The sequence below is a fragment of the Chiloscyllium punctatum genome, chromosome 41 (genome assembly GCF_047496795.1).
Source record: "Chiloscyllium punctatum isolate Juve2018m chromosome 41, sChiPun1.3, whole genome shotgun sequence".
Lineage (NCBI taxonomy): Eukaryota > Metazoa > Chordata > Chondrichthyes > Orectolobiformes > Hemiscylliidae > Chiloscyllium > Chiloscyllium punctatum.
Window position 1 is genome coordinate 25,849,746 of NC_092779.1, and position 27,767 is coordinate 25,877,512.

Below are 27,767 nucleotides of genomic sequence, written 5' to 3' on the forward strand. Positions count from 1 at the left end.
TGTGGGTCAGATCTACCTTTGGGCAAAGAACTCAGGCAGCAGAAAATTCTGGATGAATCATTTAGTAGAAAAGTTGCTGTAAGCAAAACTTACAGCATATGCTTTCCACAGTGAGTTAATTGTCATGTGCAAACCACACAATGAGAGTGCAAACATAAATATATTTTGGTGGGGGTGCATTGGAATAGTGTGTGAGAGGAGGGAAGGATGGTGGGGTGATTGCGAAGAGACCAAACTCAGCCAAAGAGTCATTTTCAGCTGAAATATACACCTTGTGTGTAATAAGTCACTGTCGAATCTTGCCAACACATTTTGATTTCTTCCACATGTTGTTGAGAATCAGAGTTTTCTTATATGATAAGACAGTTTATTGTGGAAGCATAGTCAGAATGAAAACAGGAGGTAAATGAAATGCTTCAGGTTGTGAAACTGATTTTTCAAGTTACATGTACAGGTCAAAATGAATCTACATGGCATAGAATTTGTTTCCATGCTAAAGTGATGGGATAGGATGGGTGCAGTCACTATAATTCTCAATGAAGCTTAAAATGCTTCAATTTGCTTGATGATCTCTTGAGTAATTGGGGTCAGTACTCACCCCTTCCATCACTTATGAACTATGGTCACAATGTGCATGATCTATAGCACACACTGAAACAATTCACCATGGTCATCATGCTATTCAAGAACAGTATTTGTATAGAAAAACAAGGAGCTTCAAGTTCTCATCTAAGTGAAGTAAGACATTGATTTGAACACATATTTTTGATTCTTCTTCTTTGCTGGTTACTATCCTGGAATTCTCAATCTAATTCCACAAGAACGGCATCCATTCAGGAAAAAGCCATCCGCACAACATCTCGCACAGATCGCTAGAATTGGGTAATATATCCCAGCCTTGCCACATCCCAAAGAAAGCACAAAAAGGCTTTTCTAAAACTAGCAGACAACAATGTTATTGATGCTTCATGCAGTACTGAGGAAGTAAAGTTTAGGTTTGTCCTCTCGCAGGATATTAAGAATCCCAATATAGAAGTATGGGAATATTTTCCTGCTGTTACAGTCAATACTAATCTCTTTTTCAACAGCAATAAAAATCATAGGTCTTTATTGTTTCTTTCTTTGCTGTCTGTGGGAACTTCGCTGTGTACAAATTGGTTCACCTGTTTGTGTACATTACAACAACAACAACACTCCAAGATAAGTTTGACTGTAAAATGTCTTATGATGTTTTAAGAATATGAAAGGCTTTTCCTTCATACTATCAATAGGAAATCATAGTTATCCTAATGGACACACCTGATTTATTGAGATGCTACTAACAAACAAAGCTTTGCATTTGGTGTTCTCTTTCTATGAAGTATCTTTGTACTGAAATGATGATCTCCATTGCATGTTGATGTCTCAGAGTATCCAAACATTGTTCGAATCCTACAGTGGAGAATTCCTTTGGTAACTATATCTTGCATACATTGTGGTCAATATGGATATGGTAACTCCCAGCAGACTCACGTCATTCACACTTAGTTCAAGTAGAAATTAAAGTTAGACTATTTCAATGAGATCCATCAGTTAAACTTGCTTGGGCCAACTGGTCACGTATTGCTCCATGTTAAAATCTGGATAAAAGAGGGTATTATGAGCAGAAGGCATATCATAGAATCTCTACAGTGCAGAAAGAGGCCATTTATCTCATCAACCTTCCAACTAACTTCCCACTTACCTACCCCATCCCTATAATCCCACATTTACCATAGCTAGCCTGCGTATCCGTGGACATTATGAGTAATTTAGCACAGTCAATCCTGCTAACTTGCACATCTTTGAACTTTGGGAGGAAACTGGAGCACCTGATGGAAACTCACGCCGATGTGGGGAGGACATGCAAACTCCACACAGTCACCCAAGGCTGGGATCGATCCCAGGTCCCTGGTGCAGTGAGGCAGCAGTGCTAAACACTGCACCACTCAAGTCAGCCTTGTTTCCAGCTCCCAATTCCAGAGTTGAAAAATGTGGTGCTGGAAAAACACAGCAGGCCAGGCAGCATCTGAGGAGCAGGAGAATCGATGTTTCGGGCATAAGCCCTTCTTCAGGAATTCCTGAAGAAGGGCTTTGCCCGAAACGTCGATTCTCCTGCTCCTCGGATACTGCCTGGCCTGCAGTGTTTTTCCAGCATCACATTTTTCAACTCTGGTACTCCAGCATCTGCAGTCCTCACTTTCTCCTAGCTCCTGATTCCACCCTGGTGGGGAAACAATCACTCATTAGGAATTTGATGGAGGAATCCATTTCATTATCACGGAGACAGGTTTGCTGCCTAATTAAGGGTGCTGGGCAAAAGTGAGGACTGCAGATGCTGGAAATCAGAGTCTAGATTAGAGTGGTGCTGGAAAAGCACAACAGGTCAGGCAGCATCCGAGGAGCAGGAAAATCAACAGTTCAGGCAAAAGCCCTTCATCAGGAATGAACATACGGTTTGTTGAGAGTATGATTTCTTCTTAGGATATAGTATAGAAGGGGTCCTTTGCAGTTCTGAGAGAGTGTGGCCCTCAGTTGAGACATAGCTGACTGTAGAGAGGTTAGGTACTGGCATATTGCTGCGAGCGTTGAGCGGAGAATCCTGAAGGAGAACCATTTTTTTTTGAGTGGGAGCAGCGGCCGAGGAAAAGCGAACCCGGGAGACTACAGCTAAGGTAAGACAGTTTGTTTCAAAATTACTTACCTGTAGCGGGCAGCGGAAGTGAGATTGGAGCGCATAGCAGGGCGGGAAGGTAAGTGATTAGTATTTGAGTGGGTGTGTTCTATCAGGCAGGAAAGAAATGGTCGGGTGAGGGAGCCTTGGTTGACGAGGGAGGTTGAATGTCTAGTAAAGAGGAAGAAGGAGGCTTACATAAGGTTGAGGAAACAGGGTTCAGACAGAGCAGTGGAGGGATACAGGATAGCCAGAAGGGACCTGAAGAAAGGGATTAGGAGAGCTAAGAGAGGGCATGAAAAATCCTTGGCGGATAGGATCAAGGATAACCCCAAGGCATTTTATGCGTATGTGAGAAACCTGAGAATGACGAGAACAAGGGTAGGTCCGATCAAGGACAGTAGTGGGAGACTGTGTATTGAGTCGGAAGAGAAAGGAGAGGTCTTGAACAAGTACTTCTCTTCAGTATTTACGAACGAGAGGGACCATATTGTTGAAGAGGAGAGTGTGAAACGGACTGTTAAGCTAGAAGAGATACCTGTTAGGAAGGAAGATGTGTTGGACATTTTGAACAACTTGAGGATAGACAAGTCCCCCGGGCCTGACGGGATATATCCTAGGATTATGTGGGAAGCAAGAGAGGAAATTGCAGTACCGTTGGCAATGATCTTCTCGTCTTCACTGGCAACGGGGGTGGTACCAGGGGACTGGAGAGTAGCGAATGTTGTGCCCCTGTTCAAAAAAGGGAATAGAGATAACCCCGGGAATTACAGGCCAGTTAGTCTTACTTCTGTGGTAGGCAAAGTAATGGAAAGGGTACTGAGGGATAGGATTTACGAGTATCTGGAAAGACACTGCTTGATTAGGGACAGCCAGCACGGATTTGTGAAGGGTAGGTCTTGCCTTACAAGTCTTATTGAATTCTTCGAGGAGGTGACCAAGCATGTGGATGAGGGTAGAGCAGTGGATGTAGTGTACATGGATTTTAGTAAGGCATTTGATAAGGTTCCCCATGGTAGGCTTATGCGGAAAGTCAAGAGGCATGGGATAGAGGGAAATTTGGCCAATTGGATAGAAAACTGGCTAACCGGTCGAAGGCAGAGAGTGGTGGTAGATGGTAAATATTCAGCCTGGAGCCCAGTTACAAGTGGAGTTCCGCATGGTTCAGTTCTGGGTCCTCTGCTGTTTGTAATTTTTATTAATGACTTAGATGAGGGAGTCGAAGGGTGGGTCAGTAAATTTGCAGATGATACGAAGATAGGTGGAGTTGTGGACAGTGAGGAGGGCTGTTGTCGGCTGCAGAGGGACTTAGATATGATGCAGAGCTGGGCTGAGGAGTGGCAGATGGAGTTCAACCCTGCCAAGTGTGAGGTTGTCCATTTTGGAAGAACAAATAAGAATGCGGAATACAGAGTTAATGGTAGGGTTCTTAGTCAGGTGGAGGAACAGAGGGATCTTGGGGTCTATGTACATAGATCTTTGAAGGTTGCCACTCAGGTGGATAGAGTTTGTAAGAAGGCCTATGGAGTATTATCGTTCATTAGCAGAGGGATTGAATTCAAGAGTCGTGAAGTGATGTTGCAGCTGTACAGGACTTTGGTTAGGCCACAGTTGGAGTACTGTGTGCAGTTCTGGTCGCCTCACTTTAGGAAAGATGTGGAAGCTTTGGAGAGGGTGCAGAGAAGATTTACCAGGATGTTGCCTGGAATGGAGAGTAGGTCGTACGAGGATAGGTTGAGAGTTCTCGGCCTTTTCTCGTTGGAACGGCGAAGGATGAGGGGTGATTTGATAGAGGTTTATAAGATGATCAGAGGAATAGATAGACAGTCAGAAACTTTTTCCCCGGGTACAACAGAGTGTTACAAGGGGACATAAATTTAAGGTGAAGGGTGGAAGGTATAGGGGAGATGTTAGGGGTGGGTTCTTTACCCAGAGAGTGGTGGGGGCATGGAATGCGCTGCCCGTGGGAGTGGTAGAGTCAGAATCATTGGCGACCTTTAAGCGGCATTTGGATAGGTACATGGATGGGTGCTTAATCTAGGTTAGAAGTTCGGCACAACATCGTGGGCCGAAGGGCCTGTTCTGTGCTGTATTGTTCTATGTTCTATGTTCTATTGCTGGTGGTTTTGAATCTGTAATCTGTACTGGTTGTCCTGTTCAAATTCAAACTGGTTTGAATGTAGTCTGGAGTCCATGTGGGATCAGTTGGCTGTGGAGGCAAGCACTGAGGAAACAGATGTGACTGTGGTAGCGGGTCTGTTTCAGGACATGGTTGAAGAGCTTCAGGGCAGAGGAGAAGACCTGGGGTTTGCAGTGAGACAGAGACTCACTGAGATTCTTATAGAGAAAGGAGGAGAACTTTTTCAAGGTAGGCATCCTTGCAAGAGGATTTGTGGTAAGGTTAAAATCAATTAGGTTAAAGGCAAAAGTGAGGACTGCAAATGCTGGAAATCAGAGTCTAGGTTAGAGTGGTGCTGGAAAAGTACAGCAGGTCAGGCAGCATCAGAGGATCAGGAAAATCGACGTTTCGGGCAAAAACCCTTCGTCAGGAATGAAGGCAGGGAGCTTCTGGGGTGAAGAGGTAAATGAGAGGGGGAGTGGGGCTTGGGAGAAGATAGCAAAGAGTACAATAGGTGGATGGGGTGGGGATGAAGGTGATAGGTCAGAGAGGAGGGTGGAGTGGATAGGTGGGAAGGAAGATTGGCAGGTAGGACAGGTCATGAGGATGGTGCTGAGCTGGCAGGTTGGAACTGGGGTAAGGTGGGGGGAGGGAAATGAGGAAACTGATGAAGTCCACTAATTAAGGGTGCTGGACAGGCCTTCCTAACCCGGAGGGTCAATCTGTGATCTCCCACTCAAGTAACTGAGGCAGCATTTTTTCGCATGGAAGTCCTTGTCACCTCTGTTATTTTTAAGTTATATAAAAATATAGAGAAAGTCGTTAGGCCACCACAGAGTGGCTCAGGATGGTCTTTACCTGCATTGGTTCATGGGTTCTGGTAGCCTCCCTGGAGTCCTGGCCTGTTACTGCAACCACACCTCCAGGTAATAAAATTTCCATTCCTTGTATCAAGAAACTACAGGAAGACTGGAAAATCCCAGTTGGTCATCTTTCTTTCCTCTTAAGAAGGCCGTTCATGAATCTATCTGACTACTTGCCTGGTGGTGGCTGGCAGAGCTACTACCCCTGAGCCTGCCATGGCAAATGAAGTTGCCACTGGGAATGAAGTTGGGAAACTGGCACATGGCTAGCGCTGGTATATTTGGATCCCATCCACCTCCATTCTCAATTTTGGCAGGGCCTAAAAATTCAGCCATTTATTCCATAATATTCTGCTCAAAGCAACTAGAGGTTCCTTGAGGTTGATGTGCGTGTTAGTTTGGGCATCACAGCCTGGGATAAATGACAATTTGGCATGCCTACAAATTGTACTGTATTATAAAACATTTACAAGGAAAATACCAGAATTCAGATTGCTTTTATTTATTCGTGAGGTCAATGCTGTCAAAACTCATTGTCCACTGTTAACTACCTTTGAGAAGGTGATGGCTACGTTAGTATCACAACTGGGTTCCGGATAATTTTGACTGGAAATGCTACTATTGCAAAATAAAGAACACTTATTAACTCTGTGCACTACTTACAGAGAGATGCTTAAGCAGGATTCAAATAGAACTTTGCTTCCTTAAGTTTTGGCTCCTTATGATCTGACAGCATCTGATATCACTGCATTTTACCAATAGCATAACAGTTATTACCCCCCATGTTACAGCTCCCTCTAAATCTTTCATTATATCAATCAATTATTTCGATTTTTATTCTAGTTCTCTTCCCCCTCACTCGCTGTGAAGTCACTGTCAGGTTTTCTATGTCAGAGAGAAAGGTGCTCTGGTGGCTTAATGAGTCTGCCTGACTGTGCCTTTGATTTTCTTTGAACAAGTCTAAGAATAGTGGAAGGCAATACGTACAGCACATTGAGGTGTTTGGCAAGTCTTCCCATCATATCGGCAGTCAATCTAGGGCTTGCAAAGGTTACTGGTTCGTCGACACCAATTTCTAACTATTGTACCTGAGGATGTCGTGGTCAGTGTTGATGAAAAAAGAATGACGATGAACCAAAAGAATCAAAACTTGACCATGTCAGTTCTGGTTCTGGATATAGAGAGACTCCCTACAACACAGTGCTTGAAGCTCCTGTACCATAAGGTGACAATTGAAGGTGACAGCACTGTTTGCACATAAGTGATCCTTCTTCTTCTGGACCTTGTGAAAGTCAGCCTCTGTGATTCCTGATTAAAATGTATGCAGGATACTCAAAAACCAAAATCATAACCTCCCTACCCATTAGGAGCTCTGATGGAGTCAGGCTGTTGTGGAAGGATGTGGACCAGTAACTGAGCAAGGCCAGGCTGATGCCATCATTTTTCCCCAACAGGTCTTGGACTGCACAAATACCCTGTTCAGCATCACCATTGGTCTGCAGGCATCAAGATGAACTGACCACGCATACATAATCGAAAGGGTCACTGAAGTGTTTGAAGCAATAAATAGTCAACAGGAGGCTGGTTATTGAGATAATCATCTCATATGCACACTTTGAGCACAGCAATAACTGATGGTTTTAAAAAATCATTTATGTACGATATTTGTCACTGGTTGGAGCAATATTTATTGTCTGTCCCTATTTGCCCAAAGGACAATTAAGAGTCAACCACATTGTTGGTTTGGAGCTACATGCAGGCTAGACGAGGTAAGGACAGTTTTCTTACCTGAAAGAAATTAGTGAACCAGATGGGTTTTTCCCAACAATCAACTTTAATTTCATCATCATTAACTCTTAAGTTCAATTTTTTAATTGAATTCAAATTCCATCATCTGCCATGGTGAGATTCAAATCCAGATCCCTAGAATATTACTTATGTCTCTGGATTAATTGTCTAGAGTTAAAACCACTAGGCCATTGCCTAGTTGAGGTGGGGCCATAAAGCCATCAGGAATAATGGAAAAGACATTAAAGTCTTGCTTATTAATTGAAACAAATGCTTTCCACGGTGTTCTCGTAGGCAAGAGGAGAAGGATGAGACCACTAACCTTCTTGTTGATGGATGTTACGTGTTGGACAAATGGACAAATGATCATGTCTTCAATGGCCATCAATATTCTAGATGGAAATGCAGTCCATGCTCAGCACTTGCAAAGCCTGTGACATTGATATGGGCATGTTCAATCTGAAGACCCAGGGAATAACAATGCAGTCTTTGTAGATGTAAAAGTCATCCAGAACATTAAGGTAATGGCATTGCTTATGATTTGGAGATGCAGGTGTTAGACTGGGGCATACAAAGTTAAAAATCCCAAATTACCAGGTTATAGTCCAACAGGTTTAATTGGAAGCACACTAGCTTTCGGAGCATCACTCCTTCATCAGGTGGTAGTGGAGGGCTCAATCCTAACACACAGAATTTATAGCAAAAATTTACAGTGTGATGTAACTGAAGTTATACATTGAAAAATTGATTGTCTGTTAAGCCTTTCATCTGTTAGAATACCGTGATAGCTTCACTTCTTTCATGTGTAAGTCACAAAACCATTTTTTAAAAAGTTGCATTCTCGGGTTAGCTGTTTACAATGGTGATAGCTAGACAATATGTTGACGGTGTTGGCCCCCTGTGTTCTCTGTCTATGCCATGATGTTTAGATTGATTCTAATCTAAAAAGTGAGATAACAGAGTTTTACATGAATTCATGCAGTTTTTGAGCTCAGAGTTCTACATGAATGCATGCAGTTTTTGAGCAAAGTACAATGTAACTCTGCAAGTACAAATTCACCCCACAAAATATATGTGTGCATGTGGGTCTTTGTCTGTCTGTGTGTCTGTCTGGGTTGGGGGTTGTGAGTGTGAGAAAGTGTATGTGTGTGTGTAGTGAGTGCAGAGTGTCTTAAATCTGTGAGGGTGTGTGTGTGTCTGTGTGCGCGTCTGTGTGTATAGGAGTATCTGTCTGCGTGTGAGAGTGTGTGTGTAGGAGTGTCTGTGTGTGTGTATAGTGCAATGGTGGTCACTTGTAATGTGACATGAACCCAAAGTCTCCGTTGAGGCACTCCCTATGGTACCGAACTTAGCTATCAGCCTCTGCTCGGTCACTTTTCTCTGCTGCCTGTCCCGAAGTTTACATTGGAGGATGGTCACCCGAAGGTCTGAGGCTGAATGTCCTGGACCAATGAAGTGTTCCCCATCTGGGAGGGAACCCTCCTGTCTGTCGATTGCTGTCGGTGCTCATACATCCATTGTCGTAGCCTTTGCTCGGTTTCCCCAATGTACCATGCCTCCGGGCATCCTTGCCTGCAACGTATAAGATAGACAACGTTGGCTGAGTCACATGAGTAGCTGCCATGTACAAGGTGGGAGGTGTCCCCACGCATAATGGTGGTATCTATGTCCACAATCTGACACCGTGATAGCTTCACTTCTTTCATGTGTAAGTCACAAAACCATTTTTTAAAAAGTTGCATTCTCGGGTTAGCTGTTAACAATGGTGATAGCTAGACAATATGTTGACGGTGTTGGCCCCCTGTGTTCTCTGTCTATGCCATGATGTTTAGATTGATTCTAATCTAAAAAGTGAGATAACGGAGTTTTACATGAATTCATGCAGTTTTTGAGCTCAGAGTTCTACATGAATGCATGCAGTTTTTGAGCAAAGTACAATGTAACCCTGAAAGTGCAAATTCACCCCACAAAATATATGTGTGCATGTGGGTCTTTGTCTGTCTATGTGTCTGTCTGGGTTGGGGGTTGTGAGTGTGAGAAAGTGTGTGTGTGTGTGTAGTGACACGTCTTGCAGCGCCTACTGTGACAGGGTTGTATGGAATTGTCCTGAGAGCCGGGCAGCTTGCTACGAACAATGATCTGTTTGAGGTTTGGCGGTTGTTAAAGGCAAGTAGTGGAGGTGTGGGGAAGGTCTTGGTGAGGTGCTCATCCTCATTGATAATGTGTTGCAGGTGACAAAGAACATGGCGTAATTTTTCAGCTCCTGGGAAATACTGAACAACGAAGGGTACCCTGTCGGTTGCAGCACGTGTCTGTCTCCTGAGGAGGTCATTACGGTTCCTTGCTGTGGCATGTTGGAACTGGCAGTCGATGAGTTGGGCATCGTACCCTGTTCTTGTGAGGGAATCCCTGAGTACTTCCAGATGTCCGTCACGCTTCTCCTCATCTGAGCAGATCTGGTGTACACGTAAGGCTTGTCTATAGGGGATGGCTGTTTTAATATGTTTTGGGTGGAAGCTGGAGAAGTGTAGCATTGTGAGGTTGTCTGTGGGTTTGCGGTAGAGTGTGGTGCTGAGGTGTCCATCCTTGATGGAGACGCATGTGTCCAAGAATGAGACAGATAGTCGAGAGTAGTCCATGGTGAGTTTGATGGTGGGATGAAACTTGTTGATGTCACTATGTAGTTTTATCAGTGACTCCTCGCCATGGGTCCAGAGGAAGAAAATGTCATCAATGTACCTGGTGTACAATTGGTTGGAGTTCCTGCATAGAGAAGTCTTGTTCGAACCTGTGTATAAAAATATTGGCATATTGGGGTGCAAATTTGGTCCCCATGGCTGTTCCATGTGTATGGATGAAGAACTGGTTATCAAAGGTGAAGACGTTGTGATCAAGGATAAAGCGGATGAGTTGTAGGATGGTGTTTGGAGACTGGCAGTTGTTGATATTGAGTACTGAGGCTGTTGCCGTGATGCCATCATTGTGGGGGATGTTGGTGTAGAGTGCGGAAACGTCCATTGTGACGAGGAATGTTCCCGGTTCGATTGGTCCGTGGGTGCTGAGTTTCTGTAAGATATCTGTAGTGTCGCGACAAAAGCTGGAGATCCCCTGTACAATAGGTTTCAAGATGCCTTCCACATGAACTGCAAGAATTCATGTAAAACTCCGTTATCTCACCTTTTTAGATTAGAATCGATCTAAACATCATGGCATAGACAGAGAACACAGGGGGCCAACACCTTCAACATATTGTCTAGCTATCACCATTGTTAACAGCTAACCCGAGAATGCAACTTTTTAAAAAACGGTTTTGTGATTTACACATGAAAGAAGTGAAGCTATCACGGTATTCTAACAGATGAAAGGCTTAACAGACAATCAATTTTTCAATGTACAATTTCAGTTACATCACACTGTAAATTTTTGCTATAAATTCTGTGTGTTAGGATTGAGCCCTCCACTACCACCTGATGAAGGAGTGATGCTCCGAAAGCTGGTGTGCTTCCAATTAAACCTGTTGGACTATAACCTGGTGTTGTGTGATTTTTGGCATTGCTTAAAGTATTCTTTTAGAGTGCAATTAATGAGGAAATATACAGGCCATCCCGTCAAACAGTGTGCTGTTTTTGTGTACATTATATAAATCATAGAATCCCTACCGTGTGGAAACAGGCCATTTTGGCCCAACAAATCCACACCGCCCCTCCAAAGAGTAGCCCACCCAGACTCATTCCCCCACTCCACAACTCTGCATTTCCCCTGAATAATTCATATAACCTGCACATCTTTGGATTGTGGAAGGAAACCAGAGTACCTGGAGGAAATCAGCGCAGACTTGGGGAGAATGTGCAAACTCCGCACAGTCGTTCAAGGCTGGAATCGATTTAGATCTCTGGTTGTGTGAGGCAAAGTGCTAACCACTGAGCCACTGTGCTGCCCCACAGTGTGAGCTTTTAGAGCTGCATGAATTTATTCCCATTTCTAAGTGTTTGCAGCGCAAAATTTGGTCGACTGGGAGACACACGACTCCATGTCCTCAACGATGTTAAGACCATTCAGTGTATGCTTTCTCACAGCCACTAGGCACAAAGTATCAGCCGTGGTTGGGAGTTTGTCTTTGCCATATTCCACAGTGGCCTCAAACCACATAAGACATCATCAAAATCATCGGATTCAGGGTGGCATTTTCGCTAGCTCTTTGGTTGTGACGAGGGTTACCAGTGGTTTATGATCTGTCTGGATTGTGAACCAGGAATATGTTGTAGGCCCAGATGACTGCCAGGCCCTCTTCCTTCACGCCTGCATATCTCTGCTTCATAGCTACCAGTGCCCTGGACCCACTGTAGGACAGTAATTGAGAGCAAAGATTTGAACCTGGAATAAAGCAGCTCCTAGGCTAGGCCAATGAGAGATGCGTACACTGCAGCAACGGCATCTGCAACAATAAACAGGTCTGGGTCATTATGGACCAGGGTTTGGATAGACATAAGCATGTTTGCAAATGTATTGAGGGTCTCTTCTTAATGCAAACCCTAGCACTAAGCCTGTTCCTGTTTTAGAGGTTTCCATAGCATGAGTGCCACATCATTCAGAATGAAGTCAGCCAACGAGTTAATTGTGCCCAGAAAATGCTGGAATTTGCCAACTTTGTAGGGTGATGAAATTTGTTTTTTGAGGATCAACATTGATACCAGATACATCAACAATATACCCAGGAAGTTAATAGCAGATCTCACACTGTATTTGAGTGTGAAAGCCACAGCCTGTGGAGACATTAATGAGAATATTATCTGTGTAGGATATATCTCTGTCAAAGTCTTCTCAGATAGACAGGGAGGAGGCTGGAATAACACAGCCTGCCCGGCAGCATCAGGAGGTGCAGAAGTTGACGTTTCAGAAATAACTCTTCTTCAGGACCGGGGATGGGAGTGGGGAGAGTTGCAGATAAAGGGGGCAGGGTAGTGAAGTGAGAATAGGTGAAGACAGGTAGAGGGTAAGCCCTGGTTGGTCAGTGGGAGGAATAAATCCAGTTGATGGACAGGAGCAGTGGAAGGGAAGGGGAGGGGTTGGGAAGGGAGTCAGGGGATTGGGAGGAAGGTTATTTGAAATTGGAAAACACAATGTTGATTCTTAGGGTGCCCAGGCAGAAGATAAGATGTTCCTCCAATAGGCGCTATGGGTTGTTATTGCAATGGAGGAGGCAACAGATGGTGATGTCGGAAAGGGAGTGATTGGGGAAATTGAAATGGGCGGTGACCTGGAGGTCCGGTTGGCCCCTGCAGACCTGGCTGCGATGCTCAGTGAACCATTCCCTAAGTTAATGTTTGGTCTCCCCGATGTAGAGAAGACCACATCGGTAGCACCCAATGCAGTAAACTAAGTTGGAAGAGAGGCAGGTGAACCTTTGTCTCACCTGAAAGGACTTTTTGAGGCCCTGGATGGAGGTGAGGAAGTTTAGTGTACCGGCAGGGTTTGCATCTTTCCTGGTTGCAGGGGAAGGTACCTGGGGGCTCTATTAGCAAGAATGAGAGTGACGTGAACAAAGGACTGCCAGAGAGAACAGTCCTTCCAGAAGGCAGAGAGGGGTGGGGAGGGGAAGGCATTCTTGGTGGCGGGGTCTATTTGGTGTTGGCAGAAGTATTTGAAGATGATGCATTGGATGTGGAGACTGGTGGGGTGGTAGATGAGGACAAGGGGGACTCTGTCTTTGTTGCATGGGGGGGGGGTTAGAGTGGTGGAACAGGAAATGGAAAGGGTGCAGCAGAGGGCTGTCTGGATGATGGAGGGAGGAAAAGCACTTTGTTCAAAATAGGTGAACATCTGGGATGCTCATGGTGGAGGCAGAGGAATTGGGAGAATGGGATCTTGCAGGGCTAAGTCTTCTCAGATGCCAGTTATGGAGTGTTAGCTGATTTCATGTGTTGTAGTGATCTAAACAGTAGATGATTAAAGCAGTCTCTTCCGAAGTGCAAATAAGCATTGTTAATAGCTTAGATGCTTCATTTAGAAACATCTGCTAAAAATCACTGTCCACGTTTAATTTTGTAAAGACTGATCTGCCTATGAGCTTTGCCAAGCTCTATCAATGAGTGAATGGTTCATTCCTTGCCTTTGTTGAGCTGCGTGAGGTCTACACAAATGCATTAAAAATCATTGGATTTAGGCACAGGCATCATGCTGAAGCATTGCAGCCTCACAGTGCCAAGGACCCGAGTTCAATTCCTGCCTCAGACAACTGTCTGTGTGGAGTTTGCATGTTCTCCCCATGTCTGCGTGGGTTTCCTCCAGGTGCTCCAGTTTCCTCTCTCAGTCCAAAGACATGTAGGTTAGGTGAATTGGTCAGGCTAAATTGCCCATAGTGTCCAGGGATGTGAAGGCTACGTGGATTTGCCATCAGAATGTGGAGCGGGGGAGGGTGTGAAGGTGAGATGCTCTTCAGAGGGTCAGTGTGTACTCGATGGGCCAAATGGCCTCTTTCAATACTGTCGGGATTCTAAGGACAAGTGATAGCTAGATGCAGCATAGCTACAAATTCCTTTTAGACTTTTTCTAAGAGAAGGCTTAGAATCTTTCTTGGGATAAACAGACACACTGGCATGGCTTTTATTTTTAGTGTGATCTGGTTAACCATTTCTGCTTTCTTAGTCATGGTGAATTGCTTCTGAACTTGTTTAGGTTGTTTTGCTCCTTCAGTGCATTCACCTTGCAAGCCAGTCATAAATCTGTGCAGCTTCCATGACTCAGTGAGGAGGATTGTGGGCCACATAAAGGCCTTCAGTCATTTATTTTCTCTTGTGATGTAAGGGGGAATCTATCTGACCTAATATCTTCAATGGAGTGCTTCCTGGGCCGTGGAGTCAAAGCATGGATAACTGGAGAAACTCAGGTTTGAACCAACATGAAGGAATGCCCTCTCTGGTGTCCAATTTAAAAGGTGTCTTGGCTATTATGCCAGTAATTCAGAATTGCTTGTTGGATTCCAATACTTTGTAGAAAAGCAGCGAGTGAAACTTGTGAGAATTCCACAGTGTGGCATAAGCTGTTGTTGGCACGTGAGATAGGCTGTCTATCTCAGCATACTGTTTGAAAATGCCCCTTGTAATGGCAGGATAGCATTGTGCATCAATAAATAGTACTGAGTATGCTTGTCAGTGATCTGGTGCTTACCAACAACAATAGGCACACCAATTAATGATTACCACAATGCCCTCTGCTTCATTGTAGGTACTTTGTGGATCCTTTCAGCTTGACTTTTAAAAGATGCACAATATAAAGAGTTATCAAAGGCATAAAAATTTGCTGCAGAACACTGGGACCTTGGGTCAATTTTATTATGATCAAGCCAGACGTAGAAAATGAAGGCTTCAGCAACCTTTCAATATTTTGCAGCTTCTTCATCAAACTCTCGTCTTGTTAAAATATCATCAGCACAGTTGCCAGTTACACACAGGAGCACACTGACCTGATGCTTTTCTGGCTTTTGAGCAACTCCAGACGCGGTTCAGTATCAATGAAATCTGTGGTACCGCTCCAGTGTGCAACTTGGTCAAGATGTCCTGTGAGGTGTAGGACACACAAAGTCATAGAGTCATAGAGATGTACAGCATGGAAACAGACCCTTCCGCCCAACCCGTTCATGTCGACCAGATATCCCAACCCAATCTAGTCCCACCTGCCAGCACCCGGCCCATATCCCTCCAAACCCTTCCTATTCATTTACATCCAGTCAGCTGTAATGCAACTCCAGTAAAACAAATTAATTATTCTAACTGTTGCTGTGAATGTTTTGTTGATTGTGCTATGCCAGATTTTTGCTTTTCTGCCTTCATAAGCATTGGTTAGAAACTTCGGTCATGTGTTCACAAATAGCTGCCACCATGTGTAAATATCACAGCAGAGTTCTGGATGCTTTTGACAGATGAGGGATGAAACCTATACTAGTCCAAATTAATCAACATTTGTTCAGTATTGAGACAAATCACAGAGATGTGGTTCCGCAGGATTCCAGTCAAATTGTTTTCCCTCAGGTCCCAGTTCCATGTCATCTGAGATACTAACGCTGACAGCATAACAGTTATTAGCCAAAAATTAACCAATTATTAATCAAAACCTCTGCTAAGCACATGTACTCTCCTACACATCTTTCCATCTGTTCAATTCACCACTGGTGACTGTGCCTCATCTGTCCAAGTACCACAAATAGGAGTCGCCTCCCTTTTCCTCTTTAAAGACTACCTCTTTGCCCACACATTCCTAATATCTCCTACTCAGAGTAAAGCACATTTTTAAAAACAACTAATTATGACTCTGTACCTCTGCCTTATGATGTTTTCTATTTTAAAGGTTCTGCAAAGTTGTGAGTTATTGCCAAGTTATTGCTGTTTGCTTTAAAATATGAGTAAGGGTTATCAGCAATAATATTGAATCAGTGGTAAAATGTTGTCTAGTAGCAAAATAATTTCATTGGAATAGCCTCCTCCTCCATTTGATCTTTCCATTGAATTTAATTCCACATTTGCCTTTTGATTTTGAAGCAGCATTCCAGAAATAAAGTTCCCAAGAGTAAAAGATCTGCCATAAAAGAAACAAAATTCTTCTGAAAATCACAGTACTAATTATTTATTTCTCTCCCTTTAATCTAAGCTACAGTTAAATGATTAGCTCTCACTGGACCGATTCCAAGCTGTAAGGCATGAGCGATGAAGTCAATCCCCTAGTGGGAGTGATCGAGTTCTGAAAAACATGTTTCCACAGAGTAATTTTGAGGCTGGAAGTAATTTGGACTGCAGTCTGGAGCCGGGCAGTGAAGCAACTGTGCGAGAACAATCAAGCATAAAAATATACTGACGCAACTACAAGCCACCTAAATTAATGAATAAGTACCTTTTGGTTGCAATTTGTTCTCTTGCAGCAGTTATCCTGCACTAGAAAATGTTTGACGGGGGATAGATTTTCTGCTTCTTTATAGATATTTATATTTTGCTTATCCTGCAGTACAGTACTGAGGGACTGCTGCACTGTCAGAAGTTCCATCTTTCAGATGAGATATAGGAAGATGGGAATAGGAACGAGCCTGTTAGAAACTCAAACTTCTTCGGTTATTCAATTAAATCATGATTTGTATATTAACTCCATCTAACTGCTTTAGTTTATTACTTTTGAATGACTTGTCTACAACAATCCATCAATAACAGTGTAACAGCACCATAATTTCCCACCTGTTTATATTTTATCCTATCCATTCTATTAAGAGCATTGGAAATGTTCCACATACAAAAATGTATGTAGGTCATGTGTGTTTAACATTATCTAATCCCAATGCAAAGGCAAAAACAAAGTCACTTATCAGTTGTTTTTAGGGTTTTCATTATTTATTGCTGCTACATTATGTGACTCATGAATCTGCACATGGAAGGCTCAGTTCTCCTCCACTCCATTTTAATTTTTTTATCATTTATGATGTGTGACCTTTTCTTATTTTTTATATTTCAAGTGCAACAGTTCCTGCACCAGCGGAGGCTGAGGTTTACTAATTGAGGTTTATAAATTATGAGGCGTATGGATGGTGTAAAGAGACAAGGTCTTTTTCCCAGGGTAGAGGAGTCCACAACTAGAGGGCATACGTTTATGGTGAGAGGGTAAAGATTTAAAAGGGACCTAAGGGGCAACTTTTTCACATGGAGGATGGTGCATGTCTGGAATGGGCTGCCAGAGGACGTGATGGAGGTGGGTACAATTACATTTATAAGCCATCTAGATGGGTGTGTGAATATGGAGGACTTAGAGGGATATGGACTAGGTTCTGGTATATGGGACTAGATTTATCTTGGACATCTGGTCAGCATGGACAAGTTGGACCAAAGGGTCTGTTTCTGTGCTGTACATCTCTGTGATTCTATGAATACCAGGAGGGGCAAAAACGTACCATAGAAAAATATCACAATTCATATTGTCATACACAGGTACCTGATGAAGGAGCAGTACCCCGAAAGCAGTCCATGAGCTGGGAGCAGTGTCCTTGTTGCAGAATGACAATGATAGTTGCCATTGTAGCCCAAGGTTAGCAATACAGCATTGAAGTACCTGAGCATCGTGTAAGTTGATCATTGCTATGCCATGAACGTTCTCAAGTCTGGCACATATCATATGCCAATGTCTGTAGATGTTGGTTTGCATGGCTAGTTAGATACCCTTAGATGTCGATACCCGGTTTCCACCATGCAATTCTTTCGGAACAAGTGGCAGGCTGAGTTCACTGTTAAGCTTGTTGGGTAAGATGTGAGGTTGAATAATTAATGAAGTGAGTTAGGCCGTGAACAAAGTTTTGCAAGAAATAATCCCCGTCAGTTAGATAACTCGCCACTGCAATAGCAAGAACCTTGCCACACCATTATGAAAAGCATAAAACATAGAGGGTAATGATCTCAACGTCGAGGTGGGTCTCATTGCAATTGTCATCTGATTCTGCCACACATTCCATTGTGGCCCATGGTCACCATTACTAAGAATATCTTTAAATGCCAGATTTTATTAAGTCAATTTAAATTCTGCCATTCACCATGGCGCAATTTGAATGAATGCCCCCTGAGCTTTACCCTGGCCTTCTGGTTTACAGTCTCATGACATTACCGTTACATCATCATCTCTCTGTTGTTTCATTCAAAGGGTAGTTGAAATCTGTAACTGCTTCCACAAAATACTGCGGCTCCTGGAATTTAATTGAAACTGTCAACACCAAGTCTGATGGATTTCCATTGGGAAAGAGAATCAAGGGATATGTGGTAAGGTGAGTAAATAGTGTTAAGAAACAGAGCAGCATTGATTGAAAGGAGGAATGTGATTATTACCTTGTCTCATTGAAATTTCATATCATTGGATTTCCATTGACTCCATACAGATCACTGGTGATATTGACTCATGTCTCAGATTTCCTTGCACTCGTCAACTCCAGGTTTAATCAATCCATTTTCATCTTCACACCAGGAGTAACAGGTTGTATTAGGGATGAAATCCAATGGGTGAATCAGTGCTCCTTTCCTCTGGTGTGTACATGAAACAACGAGTTGTGGTTGTTCACTCTTCAGGTGCCTCATGAAGGAACAGTATGCCAACTGCTCCTACAAAATCCTGTGGTGCCTGTACATTATTTTTCTTGAATCCTAGACTGTTTTTCTGGAGTGCCAGGACTGACAACGAAGAGAGGTTGGAAAGATTAGGACTGTATCCACTGGCTTCTGGATTAGTGGTGCTGGAAGAGCACAGCTGTTCAGGCAGCATCCAAGGAGCAGCAAAATCGACGTTTCGGGCAAAAGCCCTTCATCAGGAATAAAGGCAGAGAGCCTGAAGCGTGGAGAGATAAGCTAGAGGAGGGTGGGGGTGCGGAGAAAGTAGCATAGAGTACAATAGGTGAGTGGGGAGGGGATGAAGGTGATAGGTCAGGGAGGAGAGGGTAGAGTGGATAGGTGGAAAAGGAGATAGGCAGTAAGGACAAGTCCGGACAAGTCATGGGGACAGTGCTGAGCTGGAAGTTTGGAACTAGGGTGAGGTGGGGGAAGGGGAAATGAGGAAACTGTTGAAGTCCACATTGATGTCCTGGGATTGAAGTGTTCCGACGCGGAAGATGAGGCATTCTTCCTCCAGGCATCAGGTGGTGAGAGAGCGGTGGTGAAGGAGGCCCAGGACCTCCATGTCCTCGGCAGAGTGGGAGGGGGAGTTGAAATGTTGGGCCATGGGGCGGTGTGGTTAATTGGTGGGGTGTCCCGGAGATGTTCCCTAAAGCGCTCTGCTAGGAGGCGCCCAGTCTCCCCAATATAGAGGAGACCGCATCAGGAGCAACGGATACAATAAATGATATTAGTGGATGTGCAGGTAAAGCTTTGATGGATGTGGAAGGCTCCTTTAGGGCCTTGGATAGAGGTGAGGGAGGAGGTGTGGGCGCAGGTTTTACAGTTCCTGCAGTGGCAGGGGAAGGTGCCAGGATGGGAGGGTGGGTTGTAGGGGGGCGTGGACCTGACCAGGTAGTCACGGAGGGAACGGTCGTTGTGGAAGGTGGAAAGGGGTGGGGAGGGAAATATATCCCTGGTGGTGGGGTCTTTTTGGAGGTGGTGGAAATGTCGGCTGATGATTTGGTTTATGCGAAAGTTGGTAGGGTGGAAGGTGAGCACCAGGGGCGTTCTGTCCTTGTTACGGTTGGAAGGGTGGGGTCTGAGGGTGGAGGCGCGGGATGTGGATGAGATGCGTTGGAGGGTATCTTTAACCACGTGGGAAGGGAAATTGCGGTCTCTAAAGAAGGAGGCCATTTGGTGTGTTCTGTGGTGGAACTGGTCCTCCTGGAAGCAGATATGGCAGAGGCAGAGGAATTGGGAATACAGGATGGCATTTTTGCAAGAGGTAGGGTGGGAAGAGGTGTAATCCAGGTAGCTGTGGGAGTCGGTGGGTTTGTAAAAAATGTCAGTGTCAAGTCAGTCGTCATTAATGGAGATGGAGAGGCTGCCAGAGGATGTGGTGGAGGCTGGTACAATTGCAACATTTAAGAGGCATTTGGATGGGTATATGAATAGGAAGGGTTTGGAGGGATAGGGGCCAGGTGCTGGCAGGTGGGACTAGATTGGGTTGGGATATTTGGTTGGCGTGGACAGGTTGGACCAAAGGATCTGTTTCCATGCTGTACATCTCTATGACTCTATGACTTTAGAAGGATGAGGGTGGGGATCTCATAGAAACTTAGAGTGGATAGGTGGAAAAGGAGATAGGCAGGTAGGACAAGTCCGGACAAGTCATGGGGACAGTGCTGAGCTGGAAGTTTGGAACTAGGGTGAGGTGGAGGAAGGGGAAATGAGGAAACTGTTGAAGTCCACATTGATGTCCTGGGATTGAAGTGTTCCGATGCGGAAGATGAGGCGTTCTTCCTCCAGGCGTCAGGTGGTGAGAGAGCGGCGGTGAAGGAGGCCCAGGACCCCCATGTCCTCAGCAGACTAGACAGGGTAAATGCAGGAAGGATGTGTCCAGAACCATGGGTCACAGTTTATGGATATAGACTGGGCCATTTAGGACTGAGATGAGGAGAAGTTTATTTACCTAGAGTGTAGTGAGCCTGTGGAATTCTCTGCTACAGAAAGCAGTCAATCCCAAAACATATTTCAAGAAGGAGTTTAAAAAGTTATAGTTCTTAGGGCTAAGGGAATCCTTGGGCAAGGGGAGAAAGTGGTTATTGAGCTGGATGATCAGACATGATCACATTAAGTGATGGAGCAGGCTTGGAGAACCTACTCCTGCTCTTATATTCTATTCTTCTATATTTATGTTTCTATAATCCTTTGCTGCCTCACTATAATACCGACTGATAGTTCTCATAGTCCCAGAAGGCCTTACAGCTACTCTCTCATGACAGACAGAGAGACAACTGAAGGTGAGTTTAATGTGAGTGTCACTATGTCTCAGGCAATAAGTGAGTTTGAGAAGCAGGACCTCACATTTAAAACCCCTGATGGTTCCACTGGCCAAGATAACACAGATACGTTCTCTCTTTTCGGCAGACTTACCAACAGGCAGATGAGTAACATTTTGCACTTAAGACGGTGACCACATCACCTCCTATACATTCCATATATTGCAAAATAATTCTCTATTTGTATCCTGACCATATATCAGCCAGTCCTGGTTTGAAATGCACATTTGGATTGCGATTATTTTTGATTACAGTCTATTTTGATTAATCTAATCAATTTTATGACCTTAGATCATAACACAGCAAAAAATTTTTAAAATCATATTTTGAATCTATTAGAAATGGAAACATTTGCATTATAATTGATTAAATTGTATCTAATTTTGTCAAAATGGACGATATATTACAATAAAACATGAATAAAGAAATTGACATTTGACATGTCTACTTACATTTTCCTTGCTAGTCATCCTGTTATTTGAAAGGTCAATCTGCTGGGAAATGTAGGGATTTTCTTGGATTCTCTAGAAGTCCAGTTGTACCAGTAAGGAAGCTAATCTGAACTCTATTTCCAAAAGTCTGCTTAATTAGGAGTAAGTATTTCCTTCATCCAGCTGTGGGTTGTTTCAAATGGCCTCCAACATGGCCAGACTTTTTTTAATCTTATCAAGTTAGGCTCAACCCCTGCAAGATTACATTCCTTCATCATGTGCCAATTTTTTTTTCTAACCACTTGTGGCTGTCAAAAGCAGGATTTTTCATGCCATGATTTGTGTCATTTGGCTAGGTTGGCACGAGAGGAAGAAGTATGTTGTCTTCTTTCACCAGCCTAACTGGGTGTCTTCAAGCCTCAATCTGTGTGGCTCAATATTATGTATCACATAGGATCCATTAACCACTGAGCCATCATGGGAGGTGGGTACTCTCAATTTAAAACAATGCGGCTTTCTAATGCTTTGAACAGAATTCCCCCATTTGTCATATTTGCTACTAATATCAAGTAACGTAAAGAAACTGAAGGCTGACCTCAGTCTTGGTTTGCCAAAGGGGCTGTTCCTGTGCCGTACTGTTCTTTGTTCATTATGACAGATAAGGTAGATAAAGAAAAGCCATTCCCTTTTGGTGATAGTACGTGGAGTCAGAGACAGAGATATAAGGTTTTGAACAAGAAAATCAGAAGGAATAAAGGGTACATTGGATATATGGCAAAGAAACATGCCATTGGACTCAACCACTCCATGCTGGAGTTTATGCTCTACCTAAACCTATCGTCAATAAAACAAAGTACTGTGGATGCTGAAGATCTCCTTCTATCTTCCTTCATCTAAATCATTTGATTATCTTCTCCGTAAATCTATCAATGCTATTTTCTCCAACTATTCCCTGATGTTAAACAAGATGTTAAAATGTGGAGAAAGGCAAAGTATTGGAGATGCTTGAGCTATGAAATAAAACCCAAAAGTGCTGGAGAACCACAGCAGGTCAGGTATTATCTGTAGAGAAGGAATCAGCGACAGTGCTCAAATTCAATGTAATTCTTTCTCAGAACTTTAGGAGGAATGGAAAAAGGATAGTTTTATGCTGTTGAAAAAGGAGGGGGGTGGGGGAAACAAGTGGAATAGATAATGAGGGTGCCCAGAGCCAAAGTCAAAGGAAGCATTAATGATAGTAGAGGAATGATATGGATGAACAGCACTAATAGTAGAAAATACGTCATCACTGCTCACAATTTTTCTACATTGGTAAGGTCAATCGCAGACTTTCAGATTACTTTGCAGAATACCTCTGCTGTACCCACAAGAATAAATTAAACCACCTTGTAGGGTTAAAGAGGTGGGGGCTGTACTGGAGAAATGGTTGCAATCAAAATGGAGAACAGAGATCATGGTCTGCAGTTGCTGAACACAATGTTGAATCTACAGACTGTAACTGGCTACATGGAAAATTAGACGTTGGGCTTTGCTGGAACCCTGCAACAGGTTCTGTCTGAAATGTTAGCATGAGTGACAATTGGTATATTAACAGTAAGCAACGAGGTGGTTTAATTTATTCTTGTGGGTAGAGCAGAGGTATTCTGCAAAGTGATCAGAAAGTCTGCGATTGACCTTACCAATGTAGATAAATTGTGAGCAGTCAATACAGCAAAGAAATGGAAAGAATTACAAGTAAATTGCTACTTGGCCTAGAAGATGTGTTTGGTAGTCTTGGACAGTGAGGAGGGAGGAGAAAGCATTTATGTTACCGTCTGTGATTGAAAGAGAAGGTGCCATGGTTGGGTGTGAAGAGATGCTAGGAGTGACAATGGTAAGGACTAGGGAGAGGACAGGAAGATGCATTTGGTTGTGACATCCTGCTATTGGTGCCTGAAATAGTAGAGGTTGATTTTTTTGAAGGCAGAGGCTGGTTGAATGGAAAGTGAGATCAAGGGAACTCTACCAGTATTTGGAAGGGGAAGTAGTAAAGGCAAAGGTGTGTGAAATGGATTGGCTGAGGGTCCTGTCAACCCTGGTGATAGCAGTGTGGTTGAGGAGAAAGGAAGAAATGTTAGAAGCACTTATGTGGGAGATGTTATCATGGGAACATAGGAGCAGATATGATGGAGCTAGAGAAACTAGGAGAATGGATTGGAATCCTTAAGGTGTGAGCAAATGTAGTCAGGGTAATGGTGGGAGTCAGTGAGTTTGCAATGGATATTGGTGGCTAGCCTATTCCCAAAAATGGAACTAGTGAAGTCAATGGAAGTGTCAGAGATGGGACAGGTGAAGATGAGGGATGGATGCTTTTAAAAAAAGGACATTTCTGGGCAAAACACATTATTTTACCAAATTAGATGTAAGTGGATTTTGACAGATATGCCTGGACTATGGGTGAAGGTTGCTGACTATATCCATCACACTACTTGGACAAAGCTGCTTCAATTGTCTACTTTTCAAATTTCATTGCACTTGGAAGTCTTTCAGCATGCAATGTCAATGAATCTTTAAGACAAGTGATTTGTCATTATCATTTGTCACAAGGACACTATCCTAGTACATAGTCAGACCAAAATGGAGTATGACATCAGAGTCTTAAATGGTTTAATAGCATTACAAAATGCATGATTTACACTCAAAGAGAGGTATCAATTCTCAAAGACAATAATCAAGTTTTTTGGAACACATAATACAGAGGAAAAGTATCATTGTTAATCCTAAAAAGTCAAAGGCCATAAATAAATGTCCACAACTGAAGTGCATAAATGATGTACAACACTTCTCAGGAATGGTGAATAGATGGGTAAGTTCACTCCTAGTCTCGTCAGTTTCACTTGACCCCAAAATGGCTTTTAAAGAAAGACTTGGAATCGGCAACTGATCAGTTTTTTGAGAAAATTACTGAGAAGCTACTCTTTTTAGATGTATTAGCTCACTGTAAACCAGCTGCATTCACTATAGTAGCTGCAGATACATCATTCACAGATCAATGGGCAGTTTCCATTCAGGTGCAGAATGATGAAACAAAGAGGCCCATATATTTTGCAACAAAAACACTGACATAAAACTGAACAACAATGTGCTACAATTCAAAAGATGCATTGACGATTACATATGGAAAAGGTTCATGGATTGTTCCAAGGGACTGAGATTCTGTGTCGAAACAGGCCATGATCCACCAATCACATTATTAGGATCAAAGGAATTCATAACAGTTGAGAGTATCAAGGGTCAGGTTCAAATGATGAGATAAACTACATAACAGGTCAAGCAGAAAATCTTTTCATGTCGACTCCAGTACATTATTTACTAATGCACACTATCAAATTCTATTTCTAGCTCATTACTTGACAGTGTATTGGTAATTACTTAACTGAATATGGATTTTGAGAAAATCTTTATGCTTTTCTGGGGCTTACAGACATCAGAGAATGGTAATGGTGCAGAAGGAGGTTATTTGACCCATGTGATATCCTACCTCTACAGCAGTAGATTGACCAGCTAAGGCAAGAGAATGATTCATGCTGAGTTTCTCTAAAATAAAATTGAGAATTCATTGATTCTGGGTATATAAGTAAATGGACTGGCTGTAATGAAGTTAGAAAATAGAAATATTTCAGTTGAAATTCAAATATTTGAAATGAAGGTTGGGTAAGAAGGAATTAATGTGTACAATTAAAATTATGCACAAAACACTTGCTGCTAGAATAATACTACAAGTGCAGACAGGACTTCTACACTTAATGGTAAAGTCCTGGGGAGTATTGCTGAACCAAGAGATCTTGAAATGCAGGACCATAGTTCCTTGAAAGTGGAGTTGCAGATAGATAGGATAGTGAAGAACGTGTTCAGTATTTTTTGCTTTATTGGTCAGAGCATTGAGTACAGGAGTTGGGAGGTCATGTTGCAACTGCACAGGGCATTGGTTAGGCCACTTTTTGAATATTGTGTGCAATTCTGGTCTCCCTCCAATAGGACGGATGTTGTGAAATTTGAAAGGATTCAGAAAAAATTTACAAGAATGTTTCCAGTGTTGGAAGGTTTGAGCTATATGGAGAGGCTGAATAGGCTAGGACTGTTTTCCCTGGAGTGTTGGAGACTGAGGTTTTTAAAATCATGAGGGGCATGGATAATAGCCAAGGTCTTTTCTCTGGTTGGGGGAGTCTAAAACTAGAGGGCATAGCTTTAGGATGAGAGGGGAAAGATTTCAAAGAGGTCTAAGGAACAAGTATTTACACAGAGGCTGGTGTGTTAATGGAATAACCTGCCAGAGAAAGTGGTGGAGGCTGGTACAATTCCAACATTTAAAAGGCATCAGGATGGATATATGAATAGGAAAGGCTTTGAGGGATATGGGCCAAGTGCTGGCAAATGGGACTAGGTTAATTTAGGATATCGAGTCGGCATGGATGAATTGGACCGAAGGGTCTGTTTCTGTGCTGTGCATCTCTATGACTCTATGACAGTCTATGTCCAAGGCAAGGTGCAGGTTACAGCTAATACACTATTCTCATTTGAAAGGTGTGATCATACTCTCCTGCACTTACCAGTGCATTACTATCTACTGAGAAGAAGCTAAAAGAAGTTTGTGCAGCTCAGATAGCAGAACAGGAATGTAGAAAGATCAGATCACTGTCTACAAAAGTGGCCTAGTTACTGTTCATCAAGTCAAATTCTGAAAAGCTATCACAAACACACGCAACATTTAACAATTGGTGTATGATGACAGACTGATTATGCTGAAGACTATGAGATATAAATCCTTAAAACAGCTTCATGGAGGACACTTGGGATTCAAAAGCTATAGCTTGACAGTTCATCTACAGGCCCAGCATTCTGAAGGAAATAGAAACTTTTATCTCATCATGTCACATGTGCACCATCAACACTAAAGTGTCAACAGAGAAATTTATATTTTCAAAACGAATGGAAGCTAATGGCCTAGTGGTATTATTGCTGAAGTGTTAATCCAGAACTGTTAATCCAGTGATCCAGCTAATGTTTTGTATTTGAATCCTGCCACAGCAGGTAGTGAAATTTGAATTCAATTGTTAAAAATCTGGAATTAAGTGTCTAATGATGACTATGAATTCATTGTTGATTATTAGAAAAAAAAATACTCATCTGGTTCATTAATGTTCTTTAGGGAAGGAAATTGCCACCCTTATCTGATCTGGCTTACATGTGATTCCAAAGGGTGGAGGCTGGTACAATTGCAACATTTAAGAGGTATTTGGATGGGTATATGAATAGGAAGGGTTTGGAGGGATATGGGCCAGGTGCTAGCAGGTGGGACTAGATTGTGTTAGGATATCTGGTCGGCATGGACAGGTTGGACCGAAGTGTCTGTTTCCATGCTGTACATCTCTATGACTTTATGACTGTTAATTGCCCTCTAGGCATTTAGGGATAGTCAATAAATGCTGGCCTAGCCAACCTCATCCTGTGAATGAATAAAAAGAAACTACCAGAATGGCCTTGGGAGCAGCTCATAACATATCAACTCAACTTCAAAGGGAAGACACATTTAATCCTGTTAGATTATTATTTAGAATGGATCGTAGTTTCAAGAATTTATACAACAGCACAGAGTCTGCAATTAGAGCACAGGGTCTTTGAGCACTTAGTCTTTACAACATTTGGTTTCTCAGAGAAAATTGTTTGGGATAACAGATCTCAATTTGTAATTACAAAATTGAGGAAACTCACACCAGAGGCAGGCATCAACCAGTTGACAAGTGCTCCACTTTATCTACATCAAAACCATGATGTCACTAATATTCAAGAATGGTGATTGGGAATTAGCATTATTAAGTCTCAGCATTAAGTACTGGATCCTCAATGTACTCATGAGAAGGAGATTTAAATCAGAAATCCCATAATTGAGGTATAATCTCAGGACAAAAAAGTGAAATGTCAGGTCAATGAGGAGGTTAAGCAGATATAAAAATACCATCAAAAAAAACCCAGCAGAATTAGTACTACTCAGGACACAGGCTGTTGACCTTGAGATCTGGTCAGAAAGTTGGTTTAAGAGTCAGATAAGCAGAGATAGCAGTTGTTAGAGGAAGAGATCACTGAAAGCATATTTGGTACTTACACTTGAACAAACTTCAGGAGAGACAGGAAGGTGTTGATATGACTCCAGCTACAAAACAAGAGTGAGTATGATATCAAAAGATGTTGAGCAAAGACAATTGTACTATGTTGAATACTGTACAAGATGGTACAACAGTTATAAGAAATGTAGCAAACAGTCACCCTTGTTAGAAATCAAATGAACCAGATCAGGGTGATCAGTTGACTGTTAAGATTCAGATTGTAGCAGAGTGGAGGGACATGTGGGGGGAGGGGTAAGAAATAATCATCATTATGTCCACAATAA

General features: G+C 42.8%; 1 long non-coding RNA gene across 1 annotated transcript; it reads right to left on the minus strand.

The window, feature by feature from the left end:
• Positions 1 to 8,512: 8,512 nt before the first annotated feature.
• Positions 8,513 to 27,532, minus strand: LOC140465124 (uncharacterized). The gene is made up of 3 exons (XR_011955108.1): positions 27,483 to 27,532; positions 14,925 to 15,018; positions 8,513 to 9,034 (listed from the first exon to the last, which is right to left on the minus strand). It is a non-coding gene; the product is annotated as an uncharacterized lncRNA (long non-coding RNA).
• Between the last annotated feature and the right edge of the window lie 235 nt (positions 27,533 to 27,767).